Source organism: Ceratotherium simum, chromosome 20, assembly GCF_057802395.1.
Source record: "Ceratotherium simum simum isolate JZ-2026a chromosome 20, ASM5780239v1, whole genome shotgun sequence".
NCBI lineage: Eukaryota > Metazoa > Chordata > Mammalia > Perissodactyla > Rhinocerotidae > Ceratotherium > Ceratotherium simum.
This window is the reverse complement of record NC_141919.1, coordinates 24,090,367-24,112,067: the sequence shown is the minus strand read 5'-3', so window position 1 is coordinate 24,112,067 and position 21,701 is coordinate 24,090,367. Positions and strand designations below refer to the sequence as shown.

The 21,701-nt window shown below is 40.4% G+C and overlaps 1 long non-coding RNA gene across 2 annotated transcripts in view; it reads left to right on the top strand.

Annotated features, from left to right (window-relative positions):
* The window catches only part of LOC147914381 (uncharacterized), a 122,596-nt gene that overhangs the window by 80,943 nt on the left and 19,952 nt on the right, over positions 1–21,701 (top strand). For both annotated transcript variants that reach the window (XR_015555430.1, XR_015555431.1), the window contains exons 3-7: positions 10,726–10,932; positions 11,228–11,338; positions 11,471–11,576; positions 15,930–16,020; positions 20,026–21,155. This is a non-coding gene — a long non-coding RNA (uncharacterized LOC147914381). The remainder of the gene's footprint in view (positions 1–10,725; positions 10,933–11,227; positions 11,339–11,470; positions 11,577–15,929; positions 16,021–20,025; positions 21,156–21,701) is intronic.

Genomic DNA, 21,701 nt, shown 5'->3' with positions numbered 1-21,701 from the left:
CTTACAATGTCTTACAAGCGATTTCTAAGGATCCTCACCAATATACACAGTTACTACAAAAAAAAAAAGCTTGTTGCCTAGCAGCTGAGGCACCCAGGCAAATGCTTTGTATTATCTCATTATCATTGTCTAGTAGAAAGACAGACATATGCTGCTGGGGAGACCATCTCTTGTCAGACATGGAATTTTGTGTAGGGTTTATGTAATGCATCTTGGGTAACGTATCAGACGATTGAAATAGATTTTCCAGAAGGTGTAACAATGTAAAATTCAGGTAGATAACCCCTATAAGGCATTTCTGATTTAAGTCAAGTGTGTATTGTTAAATATTAATTCCATTAAGGTATGTCAGCAGGGAATTAAGATATGTGACCCAAATATATTTCTTTCTAGTAATTGAGTGTAATAGAGAACTAGCGCTCAGTGGATCTGTACTGGGGATGCGGCGGGATGAAGGGAGGAGGGCAGGATCAGGATGACCCGGGCAGCTCAGGCAGAATGCATAGGTTGCCACCATGTAAGGTTTTGCAGAGTGGTGGGGTGGGTGGGAAAGTGGGTAGGGAAGGTCTTGCACATGTACATTTTGAAAAAGTTCCCCTTATAATTCCAGTGTATCCAATCAGGGTGAATATTGTTTAGAGATATGAAAAGATAAATTAGTGTGCCTCTTTTCCATTGTAAGATGGTTGGGGGGGAGGGTGTGTGGCTTAAAGAAGACATCTAGTCCCCACCTCTAGATATGATTCCATACAGCTTGGGTGGGCCCAGGTTTCCACTCAGTTCTCTCTCACTGTCTCTTTTAAATGACCCACTGGTTGTTCCCGTCTACCACTCCCCCTAGGTCATTTAAAATGATAGACTGGGTTGAGAACAACTGCCTTAGGCATTGCTTTCCAATATCAGGTGTCTCTAGCAAACCTTTGCAAGCTGTATATCACAATCTGTTCTTGGATGCATTTTCTGATCCGTGCCTAGAGTGAAGATCTTGTGTGCTGCTGATCAAAGGTGTCACATGCACAGAGAATGCATTGGCCAGAGAAGATACTCAGCTGAGGAAAGTCAGGAGCCCCCTTTGCATTTTTTGCTCAGGTTGAAGGGTACAGAAAGATGGGCCATGGGTGTGTGAGCAGGACTAAAAATATTCCCCAAAAGGACCAGACCAGGCCCTTGGATAACTGTTTAGCTTGAGCATTTAGTTTAGTCCTAGAGCTTGGCTCACTTTTGTTATGTTAGGTGGCTATTACTAACTATAGAGAAGCCTTACCAGTCCATCAGATTGATAGCTAGCTCTGCTGATGGATAGGAAACTTCAACACTCTTCCCCCTCGACTGTCATTTAAACTGGAATTTCAGATCATATTTTCAAGGCATATTAGCCCTGAATACATGTAGGTTTGTTTTTCACTTTTGTTTCTTCTGTTAACAGCCCTACTACATTCTGCATTTTCTTTATCCCTGGATTCAAATTTTCTCCTGGTGGAAATCCAGTGTTCCCTATGATATGTAAAATGCTGATCACTTAGGATTTTAGAAGCATAAGGTGGGACTCCTATCACTGGGGAACTATCCAGAATATAAAATCCTTTTGGTGGCATGGTGTACAACATATGACATAAGCAAAAATATCCCACCAACCCCAGCAAATGTCCAACCCCAGCTTCCTCCTCTATTTAGGACATCAAGATCTGTTGGTTGTGAAGTAAAAAGAAGGGATGAAACTGTGTGGAGACTGGAACAGATTGTAAATCAATAGTTTAGCTTCCATCTCTAAAAAACCTTTGTGAATGTTATTGCTTTGAGTCTGCCTGTGCCTGGGATGTCAGAGTTGTGAAGTTCTGGAAGCCAGTCAGGGTTGTCTTCTCTAGGTTGTCCAGCTAGAAGGGGAGGAGAATCTTAAAGCCATGTATAGTTTTGGCTTAAAAACATTCAGTAATCTCTCAAAAGGAAGGAAGGAAAAGAGAAAGAACTCTAGAATGGCCCACTAGAGACAGCGTCATTTGTTAACGAATATTGAGTGTCTGTTACCTGCCAGACACTGGTAAAAAGTGCTGGTGTGGCATGGTAAAAAAATATATTTGGTCTTTGTCCTGGTTCTTGGGACAGAACTCCTAAAGTCCTTGGAATTTCTAGAGTGGTAGGAGTGTTTCTTGTATTCTAATGAGGTGACTAAAGATGGGGGTGGGGTGGGGTGGAGGTGGAGAGGGGTGGTGTTACTTAGATAACTTCAGGATAGGGGCTGATCACCAGAGGAACCAACCATGTGATTAGAGGGTTAGAATCATCAGTCCCCTCTCCAACCTCCAGGGAGAAGAGAGGGGCTGGATATTGAGTTCAATCACCAATGGCCAATGATTTAGTAAATCCTGTCTATGTAATGAGGCTTCTAAAAAACTATGAAACAACAAGGCTAAGGGAGCATTCAGGTTGGTGAACACATTGATGTGCTGGGTGGGTGGCACCCTTGGAGAGGGCATGGAAGCTCTGGGCTCTCTCATCCCTCCATACGTTGGCCAGTGCATCTCTAGCATTTGGCTGTTCCTGAGTTGTATCTTTCATAATAAAATCATAATAGAAAGTAGAGAGCTTTCTTGAGTTCTGTGAATTGTTCTAGCAAATTATTGAACCTCAGCGAGGGTTGAGGGAACCTCAAAATTTGTAGTCGGTCAGGCAGAAGTGTGGGTTGCCTGGGCACCCCATTTGCAGCTGGTGTCTAAAGTGGGGGCATCTTGTAGGATTGATCACTTAGCTTGTGAGGTCTATGCTAACTCTGGGTAGTTAGTCTCAGCATTGAATTGAATTACTGGACACCCAGTTGGTGTCAAAGAATTGGAAAATTGATTGGTGTTGGAATGATGTGGCTGGGGATAAAATGGGGAACAAGAACAGATGTATTTCTGCTCTTACAAAATTTACAAATATCTCAATGAGTTTGTTGGGTTATTTAACACTATGCCAAATATTATCCAATTGCCCTCCAGATCTAGTCATTACGGTCTTTAGAGGCTGACCCTTATGGACCACATCCGTGGGCACCCTGTCTCTGTCTCTGGTTGGCTTTGACCAATGGGGAGCCCTGGCAGGAAACTGAAGGGAGGGAGGTGAGTGAGGTCAGGGTATTTATTCCCCTCACTCCCACCTTATGAGGATGCCTTGGGCTGTGTCTGTAGATGGAATACCACTACTCCTTTCAAAGCAGTGTCCTCTACATGGCTTTCTCCTTCCAGGTTCTGGTAACCACTCCTTCTCCTTGTCTCTTTGTGCCTAGGGGTGGGAACAGTGCTTCAGCTCCTTTTGCTCACAATCCCTTGTGGTTTTATTACACCCTAAGTACACCTTTGTTAAAAGTGCCTTATTAAATAAACCTCCTTTGAATTATCCTGATTTGAATGTTCCATCTTATTGGGACTTGGACCAATACAAGCACTGTCCATTTAAATGTTGGGTTGATTATCGCTGAGTATGTTTATTTTTGTTTTAATATAGTTGATGCTTGGCCAGCCATTTAGCTGCTTCTTAAGAAGGTCACCCTGGTGAGCAACGATAAAATCAAGCATAGAATAGAATGCTTCTCTTCGTGTTTCCTTTGGCAGGAGGGTATTCTTTCAATAAGGTAAAGAGAAGGAGAACTACGACGTCAGTTCTGTTTTATAGCATTTAGAATTGCAATTTCAGTTGCCAAAATGCCCTTCTTACCCATTATGATTCTGGCTTTGATACTATGTTCCAGGCTTTGAAGAGGCATTAATAGCTTGGGATTTGTACCAATATGATACATGCTGGTGAGAGGTTGATAAATGTTGCAAAAAGTTGTGTTATTAACTGTTTTATTAGGGGGATGGAACAGGATAGTAGCACTTGGAAGTTCCATGATTTGTTTGAAACACGTTTCCTTTCATGGTAAACATTTGAGAAAGCACGTGTGCACACACCCAGAAATGGGTTGTGAAAAGAGCACAAAATTTGTGCTTTTATTGTTTACAGAAGTTCTGCCCTGGGGAACGATGTCATAAAATTTACATTTGTTATCGATTTTTTCATCTGAGCCCGTCTCAGCACCTTCTTTAGAATCTATTATAAGTCAGTTTTTCCAAATGATGGGTTTCTTGTAAAAAGATAGAAACTTATAAGTTTGTGGCCTTTCACGGGAGTTACTTGGAGCCTCCTTTCCTCCTTATTTTGCTTCCTAAAGTCATTACTGAAATGTAAATTAGGATGGCCAGACAGGATTCCCAAAGATGGCTTCAGCCTGTCCCTAGTCCATTGATCCGTAGATAAGAGGGAAAGATGGTGCCTGTTTACGTCTCGGGAGAATTGGTGAGAGGCCGTCTTCATCCTTGGTCATTAACCTTTAGAGAAAAAGCAGTTTCAAAGGTCATTTAACCCCAATGCTATAGATGAGGAAACTGAGACCCAGAGATATTAGAAGACTTACCCCAAAACACAATTGCATGAGTTTGCCAGGGCTGCTGTAACAAAGTACCACAAACTGAGTGGCTTAAAGAACAGAAATTTATTGTCTCACGGTTCAGGAGGCTAGAAGTACAAAATCAAGGTGTTGGCAGAGTTGGTTCCTTCTGCGGGCTGTGAGGGACAGATCTGTTCCATGCCTCTCTCCTTGTTGTAAATGGCCGTCTTCTCCCTGTGTCTCTTCACATCATCTTCCCTCCGTGTGTGTCTGTGTCCCAATTTCCCCTTCTTATAAGGACGTCAGTCATAGAGGATTAGGGCCTACCCTAATGACCTCATTTTAACTTGATTACCTCCATAAAGACCCTATCTCCAAATGAAGTCATTTTCTAAGGTACTAGGGGTTAAGACTTCAACATATGAATTGTGGGGGCACACAGTTCGACTCATAACAACAACTGTCTAAAGACTGACTAGAATCTTGGTCTTCCGATGCCCTTATTAGTTTTTTTCCTATTATACTAAATGTCTTCTAATATTCTTGTTGCCACTGTTGCAGAGAAGACCATTTGTTTTTTCACAGAGGTAGGCTATACGGGTGTGGCTAGAACCTCAAATTTTCTCAGACATTTCAAATGATTCAGTTTAAGAGAATATAAATTCAAAGTAAATTTAGAGGAGTAAGGATCCTTATTAAGATAGCCTGAAAATATTCATCTTGGGGATAAAGATAAAAAATGAATGTTTGATTATTACATGGCTGATAATGTTGAACCTTTCAAGTTAGAGATGGAATTCTCCTCGACATTCCATAAACTGCAGTTTATATTATTAAATTGTGATGATAAATGAGTTTGTCCATTTATTTTCCTCTTTGACTTGGATCTTTCTGTACCTGGAAAAAGGCTTCCAGGGAAGCAAGCTTTCCTTTCAGATGTCCTATAGATGAAGCTTTGGCAGAACCATTGCCAATCCTGGCATTTAATTCTTCTAAAATCATTTTGTCAGTATAAGGATGCTTAAAGCATATAAAGGTTACGAGGCAGCCAAATTGATGCCAACTACCTTAGGGAAATCTTTGCACGTTGCTAGGCAGGATATTTTTGTTGTGCTGTACTAAGTGGTCTTTTAGGGGAGGTGGATCTAAACAAGATAAGTTTTAGCTCATGTATGACGTCACTGAGGTTAATGTGGCTTCCTCATCCTTGCATTAATGAAAATTGCTTTGATTAAAGGTTGGAACAGAAGAAAAATGATAGGGTGTTGAACTCTTCAGTAATGACTACATTCTCCCTATTCTCACATGGACTAACATGCTCATTTAGTAGGAAGTGAACCTGATGATCAGAGAAATAACATGATCAGCTCAAGAGCACAAGTACACTTCCACCTAGACCAATGTGTTTTTCACCCAGGACAGCAGCTGTGATGTAGAACTCAAGAACAGTGGACTAAGGGGCAATCCTAACTATCTGGTGACATTCACAAAAGGTACACATAGTTTGGACATGGCCTACTTAGCCAAGTCACAGAATATGCCTCTTGGTACTTAAAAGAGGTAGTAGTTTCTAGGATTTGTCCCCTCCATCCAGCAGTGTTTCCCAAAGCATGTCTCTTGCATCACTAGCCTTTCAATATACGCCAAGGAAAAAAAAATCATTGGTTAAACAAATTTGGAAGATGCAACACATTACATCCCTCTCTTAGCTATTCATCATGCATGTTGGAATGTTGAAGGCTTTGCAATGTCTTGCAATGAAGAAGCCGTTTAACTTCCTTTAATTATTTGTTTCCAAAGTCATCTGATCATGGAACCATTTGTTCATGTACAACTGTAAGTTGCAAGCAACACATTCTGAGAAATTCTGTCTAAAATTTGCATAAGTTGGGGCCTGCCCTGTGGCTTAGCGGTTAAGTGCACGCATTTCGCTACTGGGGCCCGGGTTCGGATCCCCGGGGCGCACCGACACACCGCTTCTCCGGCCATGCTGAGGCCGCGTCCCACATACAGCAACTAGAAGGATGTGCAACTGTGACATACAACTATCTACTGGGGCTTTAGGGGAAGAAAAAAAAGGAGGAGGATTGGCAATAGATGCTAGCTCAGAGCCGGTCTTCCTCAGTAAAAAAAAACAGGAGGATTAGCACGGATGTTAGCTCAGGGCTGATCTCCCTCACAAAAAAAAAAAATAATAAAATAAAATAAAATTTGCATAAGTTGAAGAGATATATACATTGAAAAAGAATTTAGATCAAATTCGTAGATGACAGAGCGAGAGATCTACAGAGATATCCCTAGATACTAGAATGACAATCCTTAAAATCTCCCACAAAATGGTCCTTGTGCCTATTAGCAGGGATGGAATACTAAGCTGGGCTAGCCAGGCTTTTCCTTCATTAGGATCTTTGTTATTTGTGGGAGTTTGGATGGCTGTTTATGTGTATGTATGTAGGAGTGTGTGTGTGTGGCCTGGATAATCAGATGGCTTAAAAAAGAAAAAAGTATTGGGCTAACAACCAGAAGGCATTTTGTTTTTGGCCTTTATCATAGATTTGTGATGCGACATCTCAGCAGTTCTGTTCCTCCACTAGTTAATATGGGTGGTATTGCACAATCCCCCATCCCTCTGTCACAGGCAGACTGTTACTACCCGGCAGGCCTCTCTGTACACTTGGGATCTCAGCAAATACTGTCTGAAGGTGAAGAGGAGGAGGAGGTTGTCAGGCTGATGACATCACGTCTAAGTGTTTGGGTCACCTCGGGAGGAGCAGAGTGTTTGGTGCAAAGGGCTGCATGTTCCCGAGGGAGGTGTGAATGGCTTGTCTGACACCCTACAGCAACCATGCAGCACGGCCTGGTTGGCTATGTAGAATGTTGGCAGTTAGATGCTCCTATAACAAAGACCCTTTGGTTTTAAATGACAAAAACTGTCTTGAGCTAGCTTAAGAAAAAAGGAAAATATATTGGGAAGATATTTGAGCCTATGAAGGAATTTAAACAATTTGAACAGCCAAATCTTAAGAAAGTTCAGAGGCATGATAGCTCAAGGGATCTGCCCTTACCTCTCAGTTTCTGTGAGTCTGAGCTCTAATTTTGGTTCAAATGTCCACTCTAGTCCATTTAGTTATGACACATCTCTTTGTTCAGGAGAGTGTGGCAATACCTCCATCTCAAGGAAAATAGGTCCTTTCTCTAGCCCCAGGGGTTGAATTGTGACAGTCTAAACCCGTCATAGTAATCTCATTTCCCTTTGTCAGTAATTGGTCGGGGAGTGGCCACGTGACCCAGTACTAAAGTAGGAGATGTAAGTAGAAAATGGCTGGAAATGGATACTAGAAAAGCTTTTGTTTTCCCAATAAAAACGAACAACAGATTCATGGGGCGTGGCTCTTTTTCTCTTTGCTTTTCTCCTTCTTCTCTGGAACTCAGACATGATGCCTGGTGGTACAGCAGTCATCTTATGACCATGATGTGACAAGCACCAGATGAAAGTTTTGTGCTAGGAATAGAGGGTGCAAAGGAGAAAGACCCAAGGTCCTCCTATGGTTGAGCTGCCAAACTGACACTGGACCACACACCTTCTGATTTCTTCTTATTTGAGAAAAATGATAACCTATTTGTTGAAATCACAGTGCATTATAATAAGTTGTTGTTATTATTTGCAACCAGAATCATCCCTAAGTGAAAAAATTATGTAGTATAAATATAGATGTTGAGAGCCAATCCCTATGGATCAGAGAGTGATCTTGAATGGGAGAGTGGATAGGGGATGGCTCCTGAAACGGTGAGATATTCAAAAGTGCCTGTGAAAGCCACCTGGAGCGTGGGAATCTCACCACCACTGCAGAGCACAGAGAGGGAAACCCTCTTTGTGCCAGGACACACCTGTCCTGGATAGAATTAACCAACTCATTAACTAATTAATTTTACTTATTTTTATTGATCCCTTACTATCTGCTAGATATTTTTCTAGGTGCTGGGGACAGATTGGAGAAGATAGAGAAAATGCTGGTTTTCATTAAGTTAACATTCTAAAGGGAAAATAGACAATAAACAAGAAAAATAAATGAATGGAATCATTTTAGAAAATGAGAAGTGCTATGTGAAAGATAAACTGGAGTGCTGTGAAGGAGAGTGTTGGGAGGGTATGTTCATGGATGGCCTAAGAAAGTGATATTTGAAATGAAACTTGAATTGCAGAAAAAGCTAGCTGTGTGAGACCTGAGGGCCAAGGTTTTTGGGAAGAACAGCCAGTGCAGAGGCCCTAGGCAGGAAGGGTCATGACCTGCTAGAGACACAGAGCAAATCATTAATGGGTGTCTACTACATGGTGATTCGGGAGGCCACCCATGCTCATCTCTTTGTAACCATTCTGGCCACTCAGCTCATGGGCGTTATGATGTATCTTGAGGCTGCTGACAGGGCTACATGTTGCAGAGGTGGCTTTTCCTATCATCTGCTTCAGGCTGTCAGAGCCCATAGGATGGGATGGCTTGGGGAGGGTGTATGTAGCAGACTGTGATCGGAGTGACTGGTCATCCCTTTGGGAGTGGACTCATCATTCTCAGCCACGGCACGTAGGCTCCCCAGGGGGCTGGCTTCCCTTGGCATGGGGTCAGCGCGATTCTGGAGGGACTGGCAGAGCATTCAGCTGGCACACAGCTGCTTCAGGACCATGCTCCAGTCACTCCCTCAAGTTAACAGTTGCCACATGTGATGTGTCTCCCTGTGGAAAGACCAATACAGAGAGGCGGGAAGCCTGGGAGGGCCCCCAGCTCTGGGTCCCAGCCTGCCACGGCTGGTCATGCCCAACATCATTTTCAAGTGATACTTACCAATGAAGCAGTCACATGAGATCACAGGGCTAGAAGCTCCCTCAAAGGTCATCCTGTCCTGCATTCCTCATATGTCTGATTACTCAGAACAAAAGTGTTGGAATGCCACCACCCCCACCTCTAACAGGTTGCCTGCTAAACCAGATATCCACTTAGTTCCGGTAGAGAATCCAGTTCTGTTTTCTCTAACACTTGAACTTGGGGGCAACTAGAACCACTGTAATTATGTCTCTGGTCTGTTAGGTTTCCTCTGGGGTCCTGTGTGATGGGTGGGACCCTAGGAATGTGATGACTGTTTACCTCAGAAGGGTAAGATGGCCTGGAAGTACCCAAACTACCATTTAAAAACCTGGTTCACTTCTCCCAGATCTGGGGCAAAATGAATCACAAGTTATAAAAGTTGGAGGAGAATTTGGTGATTAATACCCATTCTCTTATAGATGGAAAAAACAAGGAAAAATGACTTGACCAAGGTTAATAATAATACTACAAAGGAAGGCTCTTTGGGGTCCATGTGGGTCCGTCATAGAGGTTTACACCATGTTGTTGTAATGTGCTGCTTTGACTTATGGAACACAAAGAAAAAAAATCTTGTGTCAGCTGTGTGTACAATCAAAGTTCTCTGTCTCCCTATCTGATCTGACTCTCACCATCCTATGTAGTAGACATTCTTTTTCTCATTTCACAGACAAGGAAAATGAATCCATTTAGTTAGTAAGTGGCAATACTGAACCCAAGCTTCAGCCTTCCGACTTTTATCCAATATCATTTCCAAGTCTGCCTCCACTTTTGTTCTCTGGGGGTTGAGGGGCAAAGCAGAAATTAGCCATAACTTAGGGAGGGTAGGATACATAGGAGCCCTGAATCAGATGTTCTAGGTTGCTAGGAGCTCTAAGGAAAGGTTTCTGATTTTTAGCTAACCACCCTCTCCTTCACTGGTATGTGAATAATTCCTTCTTAGAGCCCCTGTACCTGCAGCAGGGGCCCCATGGCTCCATAACTTGGTGCTGTCATCTCAATAGCTGCCTCTACTTATTTTAAATACCACCTCCCAGACACAGCGTGACACATAAAAACCCAGGCTGTTAGAACCAGCTGGCTGGGTCCAGTTCTGGGCTCTACCACTTACTCTGGGTGACTTGAAGTATATTCTCAGTTTTGTTATCTGTAAGATGGGACTAGCAATAGTACCTTCCTGAGAAGATGGTGAAAACGAAATGAAGTAAAGCATCTAGAAGAGTAAGTGCTCAATAAATGTGAATTGTTGCTGCATTTACTCTCGATTCAATGGAAGGAATTGTGTCCAGATCTGAGTGTTCTCTAGCAGTATGAAAAGAATATGTTCATAGTTCATGATAACTGGTAGGCATTCCAGGGTGAGAAGTATCTAAAAGATACAATCACATACAGTTCACTGTTTGACTCCAGAGGGTGATCTGTTCCAGGGCCTCTACTACAAGGGTTATCTTCTCTTTCTGTCAGCCTCACCCCCTCCAACTGCAGAAAGCATTGGCTTACCCGCCTGAAGAGCTAAAGCTGACCTGGAAGTCAGGCTTAGAGGAGAAAAAGAAGTCAGAGTCTCTTATGTAACTTGAAGAGTATAAAGGATCCAATGATAAAAACCACTGCCCGGAACTTTTCCAAAGCACAATAAATCTCTCTGCATAAGAGTCTCCAGTTGTTGCTAAGGTATCATTTGTCTTCTTGTTTTTGTCTTGAGACAAGAAAAAACGTTAATGAACCCCCTCCTGTTAGATTGTGTATTTGTGCTTAAAGGCTATAAAAATGCTACTATTTCAAGTTGTTGCCATCATGTAAAATACACCTGATGTTCGTTTGATGGTTTCTCAGCAATTTTCTGATGTTAATTTGATCACTTCCTGTGAGGTTGTCTATTTCCTCACACAGAGTGGATGCTCCCTCTCCACTTTTCTGTTTCTCTCTCTCTATCTTTTTTTTTTGCTTATACTGTTTGCGTATTTAGATTATCTGTCTACTGACCTTTCCGTGGCTCAGCATTTTGTTGCAGTGCATGAGCTAACTTGGAAAACAGAGCCAAGTGACAAGCTGTGAAGCAACGGCTCAGCCTCGCAGAGTGAGTGTGCTTTGTGCTATTTCTGGCCAGAGCAGATGTGGCCTGGATGGACTTTGGGGAACAATATCTCTCAGGTAAAATAAATTACTAAGATTAGGACCAACATGATGCACATCCTTCGTTTGCAAACAGATCATGAATGGGGAGCCATGTGGGAAGAAGACTGGATTGGGAATCAGTCAGGATCCTGCGCTGGGTTTCTCCCAGATTATCCCACCAATCAGCCATCTGGTCTCAGGTGAGGACCTGTGACTTACAAAAAAAATTTTTTTAATAAACAAAAAAAAATGAGAATATAGTAACAAAACTGTGTGTGCCACCATTGAGTTCTGGGCAATTCTAACATTTTGATGAGTTCACTTCAGACCTAGTTTTCTTTGTGGATTCCTCTTTAATCCCGTTTCCCTTCCTCCCACCCCAGAGGTAAACACTGTCCTGAATCTGCATGCTTTTATACTGCTTCTGTGTATCTTTCAACAATAGGTACTGTAGTTTTGCATGTTTTAGATAAATGGAAGGACACTATACATATCATTCTGCAACTTGTTTTTTTGAATTCAGCATTAGATTTCAGCAACATAGCTCTGGTCCATTCGTTTTAACTGCTATGCGGTCCAATGTGTGATGAACAGACCACTCTATGTATAACCGTTCTGCTGATGAACAATTAGATTGCTTCTAATTTTACACTATTATAAACTATGCTTCAATGAGTATTCTTGTACGTTTCCTAACATACAAAAGCTTCTCTAGGGTAGCATTATTTCAAAATGTTTCGTCTACACCCACAGTTAAAGATACACTTTACATGGAAGCCCAGCACATACATGTGCTTCATTTGTGTGGGTGTACACACATATGTAGAATAAAAGTTTCTCAAAATAATACTCATCTTTATTTTCTATTCAGTTATAATCCAGTTTAGTCTATTTCACACACCAAAAAACATGCTGGTTGCAATTTACTGAAGTAATTCCATGACCCAATGGTGCATCTCCAATGAGAATGTGAAAAATACCGTTCTGGGACCCACAGCTACACGTGGACTCGCTGGGTCATAGGTGATCCCCGTTTTCAAATTGAGGAGTTTGTGTCCTTGTGAGTTCCTTTCGTACATTTACAGGGATAATTAGGTTTAGCTAGCATTCTAAGTGTTTTTAGGAGGAGGCTCTTCTGGTTATTTAGTGTGTCATATGGTGGGTGGAAGTCCTGCTTTAAGCTTTTCTGGGCTTCAATTTTTTCATCTGTCACAAGAAGCCAAAACAAAACAAAAATATTGGTTTCTTCAGTATTTTGCAAACTGCTTTCTCTTTAGCCCCAGGGCCCTGGGGAGGACTTTGTGGTCTGCCACAGTGTGTGTAAGTTGGGGGGTATTGGGACAGGGAAGGGGAAAGAATGAGTAGGTGGAGTTCTGGGTCTTTCGCCATAGTCCCTGCTTGGGGAGCCCATTTTAATATTCATCCAGTGTGTTTCCATTAGATTTAATTGGCAAAAGGGATGTGCAGCTTGAAAATATTCTTAAACTATGGGTATAGATGTTCTCAAAGGCTCTTTCCAGATCTAGACTTGAATGACAATAACTTTTGAGTCTCTGGACCATTTAAAGTTGCAGCCAGAATTAAAGAACATGGCGGCTTAGGGTGTGGGGCTTTGGCAAACAGTGTTGGTCCACCTGAAAGTCTACAATTCCTCCTGTCATTGTAGAACCTGACTTGGATAGGATGCTTGTCGAGTCCTGGAGGGCAACGAGTTAGGGGCACTCTCTGCCTGGGGCTACCACTTGGGGACAGCTATTTCTGTTCTGTCATATGGGCTTCATCCACATGAGGCTGCTCTAAAAAAATTTGTATTGTGCTTGTTTATTCTGTAAATAAGGGCCTAGTGTAAATTTTTCTGAGCTCCATTTCTGCCCCAGAAACTGTTCCACATGCTCACCATAGAGCTCATTTGCTCAGCAAGGTACACATACAGTTAAACCATTATATTCACAGAGATGAAATTTTATTATCATTTTAATGAAAATATTTGGCTCCTCTCAGATTTATTTTTGCTTTCTCAAATATAGTAAGAGCATTAAAAACTGGTAGTAACTTGGTAGTATAGTGACTTTGGAGTGGGCATATGTTATTTAATTTATTGTAGAATCTGTGATCCTTCTCCTAATACACTCGCTTTCTCTCTTGCTCTCTCTACCTCCCTGGGCCTGGATGACTGCCTCCTCTCAGCTTCTAGTCCCTCCCTTCAATTTGTCCCCCTTGCATTTCATCTTCCTTAATCACTGTTTTCATCACATTACTCGTAAGCTCAGAAACCCTCAAGGGATCTTTATTTCCCACCACATCAAATCTAAAAGCGGCTGCCTGTTTTCAAGGCTTCTCCAAATCTGTTCTTTCCTTACGTCTCCAGCTTTATTTCCTTTGCCAGATGTGGTTCTGGTTCCTGTGGTTTAGAGATAATGGAATTTTTGTACAGCTAAAAAAGAAAAAAATTGAAATCTGCATCATTTTTCTTAGACACGGTTCAGCCCAGTTCCCTTAAACAAAAGCACACATCAGCAATGATTGTTTACCTCCCCACGGGCCATGTGAGTGGACTGTGGGGTCCTCTGGGGGCAGCGGGTGGAGGAAAGCAGTTTATGCCCCACTCTCTCTCCACTTACTGGGAGAAGATTAGACACTGAGAAAGGTGACTTTATTCACTGGAGTAGTTTGTGAAAACTCTGCCATTTTGACAAGATAGGCAGAATGCAAGCAACTTAGAAGCCAAGTATAAAAGATATTAAATTTCAAGCCAAGAAGGGCTGGTTCAAAAACTTGTAAAGAGGTACACCCTGCAGAAGGCAAAACGCAGCAGATCACAAAGCCCCAGAAAAGATGCTGGTGGGGCTGGGAAACGGAATTCAGGAGAAGGTTTCCCTATCGGAATAGGCTTATCATCTCTGTGAGTATAACTTATTTTCAACTTTTTGTTTCTTGTGGAGTGTGTGCGTTTAATGGTCGTTTACTTTATTTTTCTATAACTGTTGTGATAAGTCCTGGCTCTTCCCCTTAGTAGCTCTAAGATCTTGGGCAAGTTTCTTTATCCATAAAGTGGAGGTAATAATGGTACATAGTATATGAGGTTGTTGTGAGGACTAAGATAATACATGTAAAGAGCGTAAAACATGGTCCAAGACAAAAATATTAGCTTTTATTCGTATCATCATAATTATGATAAGTATGCATAAGCAGCTCTTTATTTGAGCAGCTACTAAAATTCTACCTTCTTCCAAATACCTTCAGGTGAGTTCAGTTTAGCAAACATTTACTGAGTGCTCAATGTATGCCGGGCACTGATGCAACACTAATGATACTACAAGGAAGACATTGACTTTGCCCTTGAGTAGCTTACCTTCTAGCAGGGAAGGCAAACCTATAAATAGATTATTTCAGTTTAAGGCCGGGCGGTCCAATATAGTCACCATTAGCCACATGTGGCTACTGAGCACTTGAAATGTGGCTAGTCTGAACTGAGATGTGCTCTACGTGTAAAATACATATTGGATTTTTGAAGACTTAGTATGGTAAAAGAATGTAAAACAGCTAATAATTATTAGGGTGGTATTGATTCCTGTTGAGATGATAACATTCTGGATATGCTGGGTTATATAAAATACATGATTAAAATTAACTTCTGTTTCTTTTTAATTTTCAAAAAATGTGCTAGAAAATTTAAATTTATGCGGCTCCTGTTATATTCCTATTGGACAGTGCTGGTCTAAGGTGATACAGTGGAGATTAAAACAGGGTGCTATGGGAACACAGAGGGGAGGGGCGCATGTCAACCCCTGGGGGTTGGAGGCTGCCTCGAGGAACAGATGAATCTGAGCTGAGTCTTAAAGGATGAGTGGAGGTTATCCAGGCAGTGACAAATCTAAAGAGCATTCTGGATTGAGGTAACAGGAAAGGCCTGGAAAATACGGTGTTTCTGGGGCACTGGAAGCAGTTGGTCGTTCCACAGCAGAAAGTATTGTGAGTTGAGATGTGGAAGAAGATGAAGCTACCAGAGAAATGACGCCTGGTTTTCATTAACAACCAGTCGGTATTAAGGGCTCTGGTTCTTATTAACGAGGTTTGGTTATGTTTCCACTACTTATTTGTTTGAAGTTTTGGACTGTATCAGCTGCTGAAAGTTGGAAGTTTATGTCTATACAAGAATAGGACTAACCTGGAGGATAGGACTAATGAATGCACATATGCTACTTGGAAGGCAGAAGGTCATTTTCTTCTCTGCAGATAGTCCTAAAGAGTGGATAGGCAGCCTAAAATTGCTGTCTAGAGTACGGGCCTAAGGAATGAGAATCATATAGGAATTTGAGAGTTTTTGATATGTTATGATTCATTGGGTCCAAGGAGAGCGTACATGACTACATTCACACCCATTTATCTGTCAATGAATTTCAGTGGGACTCCTTCCCCCAAATTCCCACCAATAAGGAATGCAATCATTCATCAGATTATATTAATTTGGAAACTCATTATACCCATTCTATCATGAATCACCCTCAGCTATTCTGCCTTTAGGAACTAATTATTAACTGGGTACTTCATAGGTTACGCCACAGTCGGTGAAAGAGTAGCAGCAAACGATGACTGAAAACCTAAGTGGATGGAGAAGCTGCAGAGTGAGAGGGTATCTTCCAGGTCTGTATCTCATTCTTTAAAGTACACACACGTCTCATGGGGATCTTGTGAAAATGCAGGTTCTGATTCATTAGGTCTAGGGGTGGAAGCAACAATCTGCATTTTTATCAAGCTCTCGGGTGATGTCAATGCTGCTGGTCCATGGACCTCACTTGAAGTTGCAAGGTCTTAGAGTCTGTTTAGTACAGTCCTCTACCCAGGGCTGAAAACTACATTGCGATAGCCCTGATGAGTCATTAGAAGCCTCTGTAGGAAGACCTCTGGTGTGCCTCACCTCCCCCTCCTTTGCGGAGCGAGTCTGCTTGTTGGAACAGTTTTTCTTGTCCCTAGATGCTATCTGGGAAATTTCTGTGCATTGGTCCTTGTTCTATTTTTGGAACCACTAAGAATGAATCTAATCTTGCTCATGACAGCCGCTTGGAAATTTGAAGAGCATTTTTATATTCCCCTTAACTCTTCTTTTCAATGGATTAAATCTCTTCATCTCCTTATCTCCTTTAGCTGTTAATCATAGAACCCTCTGGACTCTCCCAGGAATCAGACCTCTCCTAACTGAGTACAATGTTCCAAGCTTTATCCAAACATCAAAGAGTAGAATGGGCCTATTACCTATCTGGCTGTTGACTCTCTACTTCTGCCAGAGAGTCCTCAATCGTCTTGGTTGTTTGACAGCCACATCAGACTTTAGATTCAGAATGAACTTGGTTGATAAGAGAAAGCCCTGTTTTTTCTCATTGATTGCTACTGACTCAACCAGCACTTTTGGAGTTGATTTTTTTTTTAAGCTGTGATATGTTGTTTTCTAATTATGAAATAAATATTTGGAAATTTGGAAAATGTGAACAAGCAAAATGACCGTTATTAACATGTTGATATATATAAACCAATTTTTTAATGCATAGGGATCCATATGTATTGTCAATGGCATTTTGCAATAGCATTGAACTATTTTTTGTGAACGTGTTTCCTATGTTTTCATTAGCTACGTAATATTTAATCATATCAACATTTTTAGTTTATTCAACCAGTCCCTTGTTGTTGGACATTTAGGTTGTTTGATTTTTTTTGTCATTATAATCAATGCTTTAATAAACATCCATGAACCTAAATTTTATACACATTTTTGATTAAGGTAAATTCCTAGAGTGAAATTACTGAGCTAAAAGATAGGATATTTAAAATTTTTTAGTTTATTTTATATTTGTCATATTGTCCTCTAGAAAAATTGTACTATGTGTATATTACCACCAACAGTAAGAGTGCCCATTTCTCTACACACTTGCACCCATAATCATTAAAAAAAAAGTCTTCGATAGTTTGAAGAACAAAAACAAATAGTATGCCATTATTTTATTTTGCGTTTTAATAACTAGTGAGATTGAACATTTTTTTCATTGTCTATTGCCATTTTAATTTCTTGTTTTAGGGAATTAGCTTTTTATATCTGTTGATCATTTTTCTATTATGGCATTTTTCTTTTTCTTAATGGCTTGATTGCTTGTAGTAGTTATTTTAGTGTAAAGACTATTTTTCCCAAATAATTTTCCCAGTTACTTGCTTTTTAGTTTTGTATTTCCTGATAACTGGAATGTGTTCTGGATTGTGTCTTCTGTCAGATTATTCTTGATTTATAGGAAAGTTATGTTTTTTGTGTATGTGTTATTTAGCTGGTGAGCTTGCTAAACATTCATATTCATTTGAATCATTTAAGTTAATTAAGAGAATCTCATCTCTTTTTCTTGTCTTATTGTATTAGCTAGAAATTCCAGAACAATGCTAAATAATAGTGATGGTAATGGACATCCTTGTTTTGTTCCTGACTTTAATGTTTTATTATTAAGCAGGATACTGGCTTTTGTTTTGAAATATATATCAAAGCAAATATATATTTAAGGAAATACCCATTTATTCCTATAGTTTCACAGTTTAAAAGTCAATAATGGGGCCAGCCTGGTAGCATAGTGCTTAAGTTTACGTGCTCTGCTTTGGTGGCCCAGGGTTCGCAGGTTCGGAGCCCAGGCGCAGACCTACGCACTGTTTATCAAGCAGTGCTGTGGCAGGCATCCCACATACAAAGTAGAGGAAGATGGGCACGGATGTTAGCCCAGGGCCAATCTTCCTCAGCAAAAAGAGGATTAGCAACAAATGTTCGTTCAGGCCTAATCTTCCTCAAAAAAAAAAAAATCAGTAGTAAATGCTGAATTTTATCAAATGTCTTTTAGCATCTGTTTATATGAATGGGGTCTCTCCTCTCTGTCTTTTTCTCTTGAAACAATTTTAAACTTACAGAAAAGTTGTAAGTACAGTACAAAGAACTGTTTTTCCTGAACCATTTGAGTATGTTGCTGACATGACGCCCCATCAACCCCGAATACTTGAGTGTATGTTTTCTACAAACAAGAAATATTCTCCTACATTACTGAAATACAACCATCAAAACCAGGAAATAAACACTGACAGATATATTGTTATCATGCAATCTTTAGATCTCATTCAAGTTCTGCCAAACGTTCCAACCCCTAACAGCTAGGGGCTGGAGTTTTTAACAAACATGTAGATGTGAATTATATCTCAATAAAGCTGTTATTAAAGAAAAGAATAATATAGTGCACTTACTTGTCAATGTCCCTTTAGTTTCCTTCAATATGGAACCGTTGTTCACATATATAGACAGAACAATTGTTCAGTCTTTGCTTGGCTTTATTGGGCTTGACACTTTTGAAAATTACAGGCCAGTTGTTTTGTAGATTGATCCTCAATTTTAGTTTGTCTGATGTTTCCTCATGATTACATTCAGGTTATGCATCTTGGTCAGAAATGTCGTAGAAGGGATACTGTGTTCTTCTTATTGTACCTTGTCAAGTGGGACATGACTTTGATTTGTCCCATTACTGTTGATGTTCAATTTGATCACTTGATTAAGGTGTTATCTGTCAGTTTTCTCTCCTGTATTCTTTTCTCTCTTAAATTTTGTTTTGTATAAAGTTACTTTGAAAGGGTATAAATATTCCATTCTTCATCAAACATTTGTTCATTTATTAATATCAATGTGAACCCGTTTTCAAATTTAATTTGTCATGTTATGATCCATTACTAAAATAACCTATTTTGATGTCAAATTATCCGTGATTTGACCAGCAAGAGCCCCTTCACACTGGCTCTGTGTTCTTATGGTGTCTCCCTTTCATCCTTTGAGTGCCTCCTTACTCTCTGGTATGAGAAGATGCTCCGGTTTCATCCAGGCAGTTTCCACTCTGCCCCCCCAACCCTAGAATCAGCCACTTTTCCAAGAAGCCTTTGTTCCTCTTAGTGAAGAATGATATTTAGAAACTAAGAGTTGATCTCTAAGGTATACTAACTGCTCTTTAGGTATCACTGCTTCTAAGCCCCTCTCAGTGGACTGAGCTAGAGAATATATGCATGTTTATGTGGACAAACACACACATTTATGTCTATGTGATTTTACTCCTTATCTGTCTGTCCATCCATCAAAAGCCCTGAGTTTATGGTGATACTTTTACTCCAATCCAACTCCATAGGTTTATTCTAGTTTTCTCCCTTTGTATGTTTGTAACTCCCTTTTCTAAGAGTAAGAAACCTGACTACTATTATCCTTAAGACAGTTACCTGTGTGATCAAGCCATTGTGTTAAACCAGCCTTGCATCTACCACCACTGCTCTTTCCCCCTGTATGCCCTTCTCACACCACTCAAGTTCCAACACACTCCCACTTCTTGGCCGCAGCTAATGGCTTTTGGACTGAATTGTTCAGGAAAGGAAGGGGAATAGAATGAGGAGGAGAAAGCTGTTTTTTCTTTTGAATTATAATTTAGTGAATTATACTAATATTTTTCTAATATTGACTCATCCTTGGACTTTCACAATGTGCCCTGCTTTGATTTTTCTACTTGATAAGTTAATTTATTTTGCCGATCTGAAAAAGCTTTGGGATGCTAGAAATTTTCTTAGACGTTCTCTTAATTTTATTCTCTTTGATTTCTACAGGGGGAATACAAGGCTTTCTCTTGACTTCTTTGCATTGTTCTAATGCCTTTGATTTTGGAAATGCTACCAGAATGAAGGCTGCATTTTCAGTGGTGGAAATTATTGTTACATCTCAGAAGCAAGGAATCAGAATACCTACTTTCTAGTGGTGATGTATGACTCTCACAAAATCCACACCATTATTTATAATACCCTAGTGAATATTTTCATAGAAATGGAACATAGATTCCTAACATTTCCTGCGATTTCCAAAAAGAAAGGAAAGAAAAAAAGAATTTGACTAAATGCCCATTTGTTAGCCCAGCATTGGAAGGGACCAGCTTTAAAGAATAATTGGTGAGTAAACCAATACCAATACCACTATCCTTCATTTCCTGCATATCCACCTGACCGAAAAGAATTTCTTGGAGCCCACAAGGTGGTTAATTGAAAAGATAAATCTGCTTTGGAAAGCATTTGCATTTTAAGTAGAGATGAAATTTGGGGAAGTGCCATGTAGGCATCTATCATTCTACAAATCGTAATTATTTTCAGTGACCTGAAACCTGGAACAGGTTATGATGATTAAATAATGTCCATAGTTTTGCTCTTCGGGAATGCCTTTGTCCCCCACCTGATCATTACCACACTGCCTTGGCTCCTTTAGACCTAAAGTGCAAAAGTTGCTTATATTTATCTGTGTAGTTGGTTAAATTTGGAGACAATCATCTTGCAGGTTTGATTTTCTTCCTCTGAGAGACAACAAAGCCTGGATTGCTATTCTTTTTATATTTCATTATTCACACTTTCTTCTCCATCTCCCACCAACCCTCCCACCATTTCTGTTTAAAGAATGTACTGTTTTTTTCTTGACTAGGTGACTCCTTAAAAAACATTTGAATATGACAAAAGCTGGCAAAAAAGATGAGGGAAGAAAGGATGACACGTTTTTGTTACGAGGTTTGAATTTATCTTAGCATGATCAGTTGGCTATTGGGGAACTGTGCCCCCCTGTGAATTGCATGCTTCAGTTATGTCATTGGCTCTGGTGACTCACAGAGAGGATAATCCAGTTCTCCAAATAAAGAAGTGTCTGAAAACAAAGAATAAAGAGAAGTTGCATTTTGGAAGCACGCTGGTTCATAAAACTGGTAGGTCACATTCACTTCAGAGTGCATTAACTGGAATATTGTCTGAGCCTGTCATTAGAACATTCATTCATTCATTTAACAAATATTTGTTGAGAGCCTTCCATTTGCTGGACCCTGTCCGAGGTGCTGGAGATGTATTAATAAGCAAAGAAAAATATGGTCCTTGCTGGTAAATTTAATTGGTTTTCCAGAAACGAAAGCCTTGATTTTTAAAATTTGCCAATTTCTGTTGTATAAATACTCCCACACTAGCCAATTTCAAGCTATTCATGTTCCGTATTGCCTGGCACATGGTAAGAGCTTAAAAAATGGCTGCCATCACTGTCATCTTCATATCTTGATCATAGTTATCATCAATAGACTTGCTTTAACAACATACTGGAAAGAAACTCATGGTTACAGCAGAAAATGTCTAAGATATGTACTTAAGGGTGTGTATGAATAAGAATGTAGAGAAGCAGAGAAGGATCTGAAAGGATGGCTACAGACTGGATTTGATATGGTTACCTCAAAAAGATGGGGATTGAGGGTAAGTTAGGTAACAAA